At 41.8% G+C, this 11,340-nt stretch overlaps 1 non-coding gene across 1 annotated transcript; it reads left to right on the forward strand.

Moving 5' to 3' along the window:
* The first annotated feature begins 10,865 nt into the window (after nucleotides 1–10,865).
* On the forward strand, nucleotides 10,866–10,947 carry trnas-uga (transfer RNA serine (anticodon UGA)). The gene has a single exon. It is a non-coding gene; the product is annotated as a tRNA-Ser (tRNA).
* Nucleotides 10,948–11,340: the final 393 nt, after the last annotated feature.

Raw genomic sequence — 11,340 nt, forward strand, 5'->3', positions numbered from 1 at the left:
CAAAAGACTAGTATGCATTGACAGCAGGTAATCAGGAAGCCCAATTTAATGGTGGCCTTTGTTAAAAGGGGCCTGAGTTTTAAGGCAGAGAACTCCAGCTGCAAGTGTACAGGGTTTTGGTGAGGCCAAACCTGGAGTACATTTTACAGTTTTGCTTTCCGTAATTAAGGAAGTATTAACTTGCATTGGAGATTGCTCACAGAAGGTTCACTAGATTAATTCCGCAGTTGAGGCGGTTGACCATTTAAGAAAGATTTGGTAGTTTGAGCCGATACACACTGGAGTTCAGAAGAATGAGAGGTGGTCTTAATGAAACTTATGATAATAAGGGGACTCGAAAAAGGGGAATGCAGAGAAGATATTTACATCATTGAGGAAACTAAAGCCGCCGGGGACATCGTGTTAGAATAAGGGACCGTTCATTTAAAACTGAGATGAGGATTTTTTTTTCTCTCAGAGCATTGTAAATCTATGCAATCCTCTGCCCCAGAGAGCAGAAGAGACTGGGTCATTGAATATATTTAAAGCGGAGATAGACAGATTTTTGAGAGATAAGCAAGTAAAGGGTTTATGAGGAGCGCGTAGAGATGTAGAGCTGAGGCCAAGATCAGATCAGCCATGATCTTATTGAAAGGTGGAACAGGCATGAGGTGCCAAATGACATAGTCCTGCTCCTATTTATTATGTTCTTATGTTATAATTGATGGATAGTGCATGATTTGAAGACGCCTGGATAATATCAGCTTCCAACATAAAAGTATCTTGAATATTGCGGTTCACAGCATGGCTGCTTAGTTCACTTAGTTAAAACGTGGTGTTACTTAGTTATGTCGTGTGTTTGAACCCCTTGTGGCACATTGACATTACTTTGTGGGGCGTTTGGTATTTTATTTTTGTTATTTTTCACCAGCTTTAAACGTTTGTAAGGAAACTCATGTAGAATATATAATACTTTGAAGTAATACTGAAAAATTGTACTTCTGCCGAGAGCTCAAAAACCTAAGAGCTTAAAACTGTGTTTTTCTGGACACAGCTGGTACTTGACCTGCCGAGTTTTGTTCCAGCATTGATTAAATAATTCCATATGCAGCATCTGCTCCACTATGCATTTTATTTTGGAGCCGTGTCCCAGTTTTTATTATGAAAGAAATTGTTCCAAAATCAGTTGGAGTTTGGAAAGTGAAAATAATATAAATCCGAGCATTCGTGCTTCATCGGTAGAATGCTCGCCTACTCTTAAATCTGAGCAGTACCCTCTCTCGAACAATCACGTCTTTCATGTAATGTGGTGACCAGAACTGCATGCAGTACTTTTGCTGTGTTCCAACTAGTGTTTATAGCATTTCAAACATAACCGCCCTGCTCTTGTATTAAATGCCTCTCCTGCTAAATGTACGTATTCCGTATGCCTTCTTAAACACGTATCCTTCTACATTCATCGATCTGAGTACATGCATTCCAAGAAGCCGTTTTTCCTCTATGTCTTGCAGTGCCATACCACTGATTGTGTGTTCCCTTGCCTTATTAGCCCTGCCAAAATGCATTAGCTCACTGCTCACCAGATTGAATTATATTTTCCACTGTTCTGCCCACCTGGCCAGTGCATTTATATATTCCTGCAGTCTACGGCTTTCCTCTTCATTATCAACCACACAGCCAGTTTTAGTATAATCTTCAAAATTCTTAATCATACATCCTGCATTCACATCTAATCATTGCTATGTACCACAAAAAGCAAGAGGCCTGGTACTTAGCCCTGGGGAAACTCACTGGAAACATACTTGCAGCCACGCCTGTGCATGATGGCATATTCCAAACGCAAGGAATCGGTGAAAAAGGTAAAGGATCTAAAGGCACAGATACACACCTTGAAATATGATACATTAGCGATAACAGAAACATGGCATAAATAGGGGCAAGGTAGGCATCTTTACATTCCTGGTTACATGGTTTTCAAACAAGATAAAGATGGGCATAAAAATGAGGGGGTGGCAATTTTTGCTAAATAAACAATTACAGCTGTGAGAAGGAATCATATGTTAGAACGAGTTTAAATTAAGCTAAATGATTTCAACATATGTACAAAAATGGGCAAACGCATTGCAGGGAGTGTGCTGTAGTCCCCCAAACAATCCGAAGGAGCTAGAAGAAGCAATGTGATAGCAAATATCTGAAAGTTCACTCATTTTGGTTTGTACTATGTGGGATATCAATTACTTTAATATTAATTGTGATATAAGTAGCGTAAAATGTATAGACGGCACAGAATAGCTCATTTGCATTGAGGATAACTTTTTTTAGCCAATTAAAAGCATTCCCAACATGGAAGGTTGCACTTTTGTACTAAGTTTTTCGCAATTAATTGGGCAGATGGAAAGCATATTAGTGGGAGAGTCACTGCAGTGCATCCACGAAGCTGAGAACTTCGTGGATAGCACGTTTCTTGATGTGGTCACCTTGCACATTAAAAGTGTGCTGGGTGAGAATGAATGTGTGGCCGGCAGACTGAAGAGTAGGAAGAGCCAGGTAGTTCAGAAATCACCTGAGTGCTTCTCACTCTCCACCCAGCTTTCTGTTCTGAGTACTGGTGCGGGGCGGGGGGGGGGGGGGGTGGGGGATGGTACTCAAGGGAATGCAACCAGAGCCAAGTCCATGGCACCACTGCGGGATCAGCTGCCCAGGAGGTAGGAAGAAGAGTGGGAGCAATATTGGTAAAAGATTCAATAGTTAACCGTGCAGATACGCCACAGACATCAATCCAGAATGATAAGTTGCGTTTATGGTGCCAGGGTCAAAGATATAACTGAGCAGATGCAGGGGATGCTGGGGGGACAGGGTGAACAGTCAGAGAACTTGATCCATTATGATACCAATGACACAGGTCGCAAGTGAGATGAAGCATTGCATGCTGATTTGTGGGAGCTCGGATAGGGTTTAAAAAGCATGAGGTGCAGCACATTTCTTGTGGTGGAGGAGAAGCGAGAGATCATGGCGGAGATGCAGCGAATGCGTGTGGCGGAGAAGCGGCCTGATATTTTGGCGGAGGAGCAGTGACAGATCGTGGCAGATGTGCAGCGAATGCTTTTGTTGCAGAGGAACGGCCAGAGATCGTTGTGGAGATAAGGCCAGAGATCGCGATGGAAATGGAGCGAATGATTATGGCGGAGGAGTGGTGAGAGTTCGTGGCAGAGGTGCGATAAATGAGGATACGGGGCGCAGAATTGCCGACGGCACAGGGGCAGCACGGGTTAGCCCACAATGCCAAATGTGTGTGTGCTAGGTCCATGCAGCAGAGCAGTTCTCCAGTGATCCTGCTTAACCCATGCCACGATATAAACTCCTAGCTCTGTCAAGTCGCTATGGTGGCTTCGGTGCAAAGGTCTCCACACGTTAAAAACATCCACGCGCAGACATCCACTCCTTCAATTAGAGTTCAGGACTGAATTATCGGGTCTTTCATTGAAATAACTGTGAACTCATGTTGAAACAAGTCATCCTTGTTCGAGAGAACGTCTAAGATGATGAAAAAAGCAGCACCTCAAAGTTAGTAATTTCAGCTTACACCCGGTGCCACGTGCCAGCGAGGAGAATCATATCGAAGCATTTACTGTGACATGATTGAAAGAAGGGCAGGTATGATCGGTCAACATTCCTGGTTACATGTTTGTCAGGCAGGTGAGAGGAGGGATAAAACCGAGGGTAATGGGGAGGTCGCAGTATTGATTAAGTAAACAATTGCAGCTGTGAGGTAAGATAATGTGTTTGAAGTGTCTTCAATTCAGGGTATATTAGATAAATTCAAGAATATAAAAGGGGCTGGGAGTGTGCTGTAGACGCACAGAGGGAGATCGAAGAGAAAATATGTTGGTTAACGTCTGAGAAGTGCTGGAATTTGAGGGCAGTAAGAGTAGGCGATTTCAACTGCCGTTATATTAACTTGGATAGAATTAGTGTGAAAAGTATCGCGGGTGCAGCATTCCTGAAATTTATTCAGGAGATCATTTTTAGCCAATATGTAGCAAGACAAACATGATAGGGGAAGGTTCTGCGCTTAGGTTGAGCGATTGATACTGAGCAGGTCGAAGATGCATCAATGGGGAGCATTTTAGTTCTTGTGATCATAACTCAGTTAAATTTAGTGTAGTTATGGAAATTGACAGTTACACCAGGAATACAAAATCTTAATTTGGGAAAAGACAATTTTGGTAAACAGAGATCGTATTTTGCCAAAGTGGGCTGGAAACAGTTACTTGAAGGCAAAAACTGTTTTAGAGCATTGGGAGGCATTCAATGAGAAGATCCTCAGGTTTCAGCACAAATATGCTGCTTAAAGGAAAAGGGTGGTACTAACAAATCTAAAGCCCCTTGGATGTCAAGGTGCTTTCAGTGCAGAATAATGAAAATAGGGGAACATATGCCAAAGTTTGGGCTCAATAGTTCAGAAAGTCTAGAGGAGAAAATAAAGTGGAAGTTGAAATTTAACAGGAAATTGGGAAAGCAAAGAGAGAAAAGCAAAATATATAGCCAAGTAAATCAAGGAAAATGCAAAGTTTTACAAATACATTAAGAGCAAAGGATATCAAAAGAAAGATGATGGATCATTAGAGACGATAAAGGTAATCTGTTTATGGAGGCAGAATATTTGTGTATGATTTTAATGAATCCTTTGCCACTGTTTTCACAAAAGTGAGGGGCGATGCAGACGTTGCAATCGGTAAGAAGTCTGAAATATTAACTGAAATAAACATAGTGAAAAAGGTAGTATTGAGGAATTTGACAGCTTTGTAGGTGGAAAACTCCACAGGGCCGAGAGAAGCAAAAGAGGAAATAGTACAAGATCTGACCATCATAATACTCTGTGGCTACAGGCGTCGTGCCAAAGGACTGGAGGACTGCTAATGTTGTGCATTTGTTTCAATATGGATCGATGAACAATTAAAGAACAGTCAGCATTACCTCGGTTGTTGGAACATTATTTGAAAGAACAGGATAAATATTCATTTAGAAAGACACAGATTAGTCAAGGGCAGTCAGCATGGATTTGTTAAGGGAAGGCCGTGTCTGACTTAATTAATTTCTTTTTCTGAGGAGATAACAAGGAGTGCCGATGAGGTTAGTGCACTTTTTTGCAGTGCATGTGGCTTTTAGCAAAGGCTTATGACGTGGTCCCATATGACAGACTGCTCAGGAGACTAACCAGCCATTGGGTTCCAAGGCAAAGTGGCAAGTTGAATCCGGAATTGTTTCGGAGTAAGGAAGCAAAGAACAATAGGTGTTGTTGCAACTGGAAGGCTGTTCGAGTCAGGATCCGTAAGACTGCGCAGAAGATTTCTTTTTCTTTGTGGTATGTATTAATGATTTAGACTTGAATGAAGGGCCTATGATTAAAACTTATGCAAATGATACAAAAAATTGGCTTTGTGGTTGATAATGAAGAATAAAGTTGTTGAATGCAGGAAGATATCAATGAACTGGTCAGCTGGGCAGAATCGTGGCTTATGGAAAACAACCCGTAGAATCGTGAGGTAATGCATTTGTGTAGGGCGAACCAGGCCAAGGTTCGCACGTTAAATGGCAGGACAATGAGAAGTGTAGTGGAAGAAAGGGAACGTTGAATGCATGTCCACAAATCCGTGAATGTAGCCGAACAGGCAGAAAAGTTCTTTCAGAAGGCACACGGAATGCTTTCCTCATTTTGCAGAGGCATATAATTCAAGAGGGATGATATGTGAGAGGGATCATCAAATGTGGTCATATGAGTCTAATTGAAAAATAAAAAAGTAGTGTTCGCACTGCTGCGAATGTATTATAGACCCCCAAACTGTGGGATGGAGATGGCGGATAAAATATATCGACAAATGGCTGCGGTGCATAAACCATAGGGTAGTAATAGTAGGGATTTTATTTATCCAAATATTGGGACATATATAGTGTGAAGGGGAAAGAGTGCAGAATTATTAAAATGTATTCAACTGAACCTCTTTTCGTCAGTCTGTAACAAGCCCAAGACGAGATGTGGCGGTTTTGGATTTTTCTGGGAGAAGTGAAGCTGCGCAGGTTGAAGGGGTATCAGTGGGAGAACACTTGGGTGCCGGTGACTATAATTCAGTCAGACTCATGTTAGCTGTCGCTAAGGAAAATGAACTGCTTTAATAAAAGTCCCAAATTGGGGAAAAGCTAATTTTGCTCAGTTGAGAGTTGATTTGGCAGCAGTGGACAGGAAACAGCTACTTGTAGGTAAATCATTGTCGGAACAGTGGGAGGCATTCAAGGGAGGAGATCGTGAAGGCTGAGGCCAAGCATGTGTGCATGAAGTAAAAGGCTGGGAAAATAAGTCTAGAGCCCCCTGGACGTCTAAGGACTTACAGGGGAGGATTAAGAAAAAAAGGGACGCTTTTTCATATACCACCGGCTAAATACTAATGAACCCTTGGCGGAATATAGAAAGTTAAGAGACACAATTAAAAATGACGTTAGGAATGGTAAGAGAGTGCATTAAAAATTCTTGGCTCCTAAAATTAAGGAAAACCTACAGATGTTCCACAAATATATTAAGAGTAAGATGGTAACTAAAGAAAGGATAGGACGTCTTCGCGACCTTGAGTGTAATCTTTGTGTGGAGGTGGAAGATTTTGGTAATTTCTTAATGAATACTGTTCATCTCTTTTCACAAAGGAAAGGGGCAATGCAGATACTGCTATCAAGGAGGAATGTGATTTTCTTGATGAAATAAACACAGTGACAGAGGAAGCATTCAGGTTTTAATCGATTTGAAAGGAGGTAGGTTCCCAGACTCGGATCACTTCAATCCTACTTCAACTCATCCTATCAGCATATCCTTTTATTCCTTTCTCACTCATGTGCTTAGGTAGCTCTCTCTTTAATGCCTCTGTTGTATTCGCCTCAACTACAGAACGTTGTAGCACCTTCCACATTCTAATCACTCTTTGGTAAAGAAGTTACTCTTGCATTGCCTTCTGAAGTCATCGGTGTCTTTCTTATAATTATGACCTCTAATTCTGAACTCCTGCATAATAGCACAAATATTTTCTGCAAGTAGGCGCTATCACATCCCTTCATAATATTAGAGTCAATATCTGCTTGGCTTTTACAGAGAAAAGCTCCCCAGTCTGTTTAGATTTTCACGAAAGTAAATGCTTCCAGTTCTCGCCGAAATCATTCCTGCTGTGCTGTGAAATTCAATGATTCTACGATTTAGTTTTCACATCGACTGGGAAATAAAACAGGGCAAGCATGCCGGCAATTGTCTTAAATTTTCCACCGACGGGTAGATTAATAAATAATTAACGTGCATAGCTGCAATGGCCGAGTGGTTAAGGCGTTGGACTTGAAATAGAATGGGGTTTTCCTGCGCAGTTTCGAGCCCTACTCACAACGATTCTACAGTGAACATTTTATTTGCTTTAATCAGCTCGCTGACGAGATGACTGACGCCGAAACTGAACAGAATCCCCTCATCTGTCCTTTATTACAATCATTGATGCAAACCTATTTTTCTAATTGGAAGCACTCATTAATACTGCCATAAATTAGCGATTGCAGGTTTGTTGTAATCGTTGCAAAGATCAGTGAGAAATATGCATAGCAAACAATATTAAAAATGCATTTTAATAAAGAGCCCTGCAATTTTTAGAATGAAGCCATATTCAGCTGAATAAGATTTGGCAGTACTCAAACCTACAATTTTCTGATAACATCAGTGTTTATACCCAAATTAGACACCTTATCCATTCAGCCACGCTGTTCCTGCAGTGCACAGCTGACTCATGCCGTGAATGAGGGATTACACACCGGAATTGCATTTATTTCAATTCCTTACTTAGCACCGCAAACCAATCAGCGGCAGTGGGCCATTAACTGATTGAAATACGAGAAGTCCAAAATTCTCGGAGATAATCGAATTGTTCATTAAATGCTGGAAACTCTCCGCAGTTCAAAGAGCTCTTGGCAGAACTCAGATTTTGCAGCATTGCTTGAATGTTATGCAGGTCCTTGTCATTTTCGTTCCTAAATGATTAAGCTGCTCTAAAATAACAAAGCTAAGATGCTCGTAACCCTGCCCTCCCCCACGCAAAATAAAAGGTGTCCCTTCCGAGGGTCGAAAGCGCAGCATTCGCGTTAACAGCGCCATGCTTAACCATTTGATTCAACCGGCCTTGCTATTGTGTATTTTTATTTAACGATAAAAAAAACGAGCATTTTTGCAGGGACATTCATCTCAGGACTTCCCAAAGCTGTTCACAGCCAGTAAATTAGTTTTACAGTCTGGTCACTAATGTAGGAAATGCAAAAGCAGATTTGCACCTGCAAGAACCCACGATTAAATAGTGACTAGATGTTGTTTGTAGGATGAAAGTTGGCTCAAGGACACCGCGGTGAACTCTCCTGCTCTACTTCTGAAAAGCGAGCATGGGATATTTTACGTCCAGCTCGGAGGGCAGACAGGTCTCGGTTTAAGATCTCAACCGAAAGTCAGCAACTCCGACAGTGCTGTGCTCCCTCACAACTGCCTCTCCGATATTACAAAACCTACTTGAATTTCTACTCACCAAACTGTCTGTCGCAGATGCAACTGTCCATGGCAATATTGGTAGCAGCGAATACTGGAAACACCTTGTGGATACTAAGTCCTGTTTTCACACGGAGGACACTCTGCTTCGTATTTTCTGGCACCACCGTGCTAAATGGGATAGATTCTGAACAGATGGAGCAGCTCAACGCTGGGCATCCTTGAGGTGCTGTAGGACAACAGCAGCAGCAGAATTTTACAATCTGTAAACATATGTCCAAGCATATACCCCATCTACCGTTACCTTGTAAACAGAGCAGCAAACCAGGACAACGCCTCAGTCTCAGTTTTTCAATAGAAAAGAGATCTAGCCTGTTCTTCCTTTGCTGATGTGTACACTGGCTGTTCTGTTACCATCCTTGTAAATCTTCTCTGCATCCTCTACAATGCCTCTATATGCTTTTTATAACATGGCGAATGGAAATGTCCACATTAACCGGTGTGGTCTAACAAATGTTAAATATAGGTTGAGCATAAATTCGCGACATTTCTATACTATACGTGCTTTTTGATTTTGCTTTTTTATGACCTTGCTAATCTGTGTCTTAACGTTTAGAGTTTTGTGTATTCGCCTTCCGTTTGATCTTCTACGCCACCCAGACTGGTATCCTCAAATAATAAGTGACCTCCCTATTCTTCCTAACAAAATTGAACACCTCACATTTATATGGTTTGATATTCAAAAGCCAATGATATGCCCAATCTGCAAGTTTATTAATGCCCTTCTCTAATGTGTTGTAGTCCCCCTCATTTTTGACTACCCGCCTAATTAGATGTCACGTGCAAATTTCGATGTTATGTTTTCGCTTTCTCGGTCAAGTTGTCAATATAACTTGTGAACAACAGTGGTCCCATCAACGATCCTCGTGGAACACCACTATTCACCTTCTGAACATATGTAAAGCTCCCTTTTAAGGCAACTCTCTGCTTTATATATTGAAGCCCGGTAGCTATGCATTGCAGTTGACTCCACTCAGCATTGTGACCTGGCTTGAGGGTCTTATTGTTTCTATTTAACAATCTAGATGTCCGAGTGTTCGATTTGATTAATTCAAGCATGTGGTCATCGCTAGCAAGGGCAGCATTTGTTGCCCACACCTAATTTCATTGTTAATGTGCTGGTGAGCAACCATTTGCAGCTTAATGGCTCGCTTCGATATTTCAGATAGTAGTTAAGAGTCAACCACGTTGCTGTGGGTCTGGAGTCATATATAGGCCCAGACTGGTAAGGTTGGCAGATCCCCTTCCCTGAAGGAGATTAGTGAATCAGACGGGTTTGTTACGATAAAGGTCACCATTATTGATACCTTTAATTTCCAGATTTATTTAATTGAATTGAATTTACCCTACTCTAATGGTGGGCTGTAATTTCCTGTCTCTGGAATACTACTTCAGTATAATAAAAATCAAACTACTATGATTGACCGCCTGTGTAATGTGTTCGAAGGGTTGAATGACTTCACCTGTTCCTTTACAACAGTTGGAGGTAAGGAATGGCAACCCCCTGGTCCGGTGACTGAACCATCATGTCACTATTAATTGCATACACATGTTTAATGACCTCGAGGTTCGGAATGACTCCTCCAGTCCTTGTGTGTAATAACACAAGAGTCCTTTATTATAAACTGCCTCGAGTGGCTACCCGGTCTCTTTGATTCCTACTTCGGTTAAGAACAAGATCCGACTTCTTCTATTGCCTAAATGACATCCGACAGTAGCGCACTCTGGTGTCAGATAACTCACGCATAAATATATTACACTGCATCAGTATCAGGGACGGAATGTCATCCCCCTCGTCCTGTGTAATCGGCTCGAGTGGTTGAATGGCCTCCTCCTCTTTCTGTACAACTGGTTCGTGGGTTTTGCAATCCATTCTCGTCATCTATGCAGCAGCTGCGGGCGACAGAACAGAGTTCCACTGTTCTTCCACTTGTCCTTTGCAAGTTTTTGAGCGGTTAATGGACTCAGCCTGTCAGAGGCTCGACGTCTTACTCCTGTTACTGTGCAAATGACCCAGTGCGCCCAGAGAATTCAGAGGATAATTGGAGACTTTGTGTAACAGCAAGTGCAGGGGCCGCAGTTTCACATCTCTGAAGTATTGATTTGCTGCAAATTTGATTGTGCTGCCCAGGAAACATCAAATCCTGACCTAAAATCCGTCTCTGGTGGGACTCAAAGCCACAATTTTTAGATGCCTGATATTACGTTGACTAAAAGTCTATTTGTCTTATATTTCGCAGCGATCTTTGGACTGTTATAACAAATCAATCGTGCAGCTGCGATGGCCGAGTGGTTAAGGCGTTGGACTTGAAATCCAATGGGGCTTCCCCGCGCAGGTTCGAACCCTGCTCGCAGCGATTCGAAAATAAATATTTCGCTCTTTGATTTGATCAATGGAATCAAATCGTACTTTTCTCCACTGCCTTTTATTACACTAATTGATGCGGAGCTGATGTTCGAATTGTCAACACTATTAATTTGCAGGCATTAATTAGTGATGGTTGGTTTGTTGGAAACTATTTGCAAAGATCAGTGAGAAATATACTCAGGAAACAGAATGACAAAATACCTTTTAATAAAGAGCCCGGCACGGAAATCACCTTCAGCTAATGAGTGTGAACATGGTTTGGTTTTTAAAGTTGAACAACATTTTACAAAAGCACCAGCACAAGCCTCAAATCTGCAATTTTCTGATAACATTAGGGTTTGCACCAAAGTGAGACGCCTTAGCCAAATTGCCACGCGCTCGC

The sequence above is a fragment of the Pristiophorus japonicus genome, unplaced genomic scaffold, assembly GCF_044704955.1.
Source record: "Pristiophorus japonicus isolate sPriJap1 unplaced genomic scaffold, sPriJap1.hap1 HAP1_SCAFFOLD_35, whole genome shotgun sequence".
Taxonomy (NCBI): domain Eukaryota; kingdom Metazoa; phylum Chordata; class Chondrichthyes; family Pristiophoridae; genus Pristiophorus; species Pristiophorus japonicus.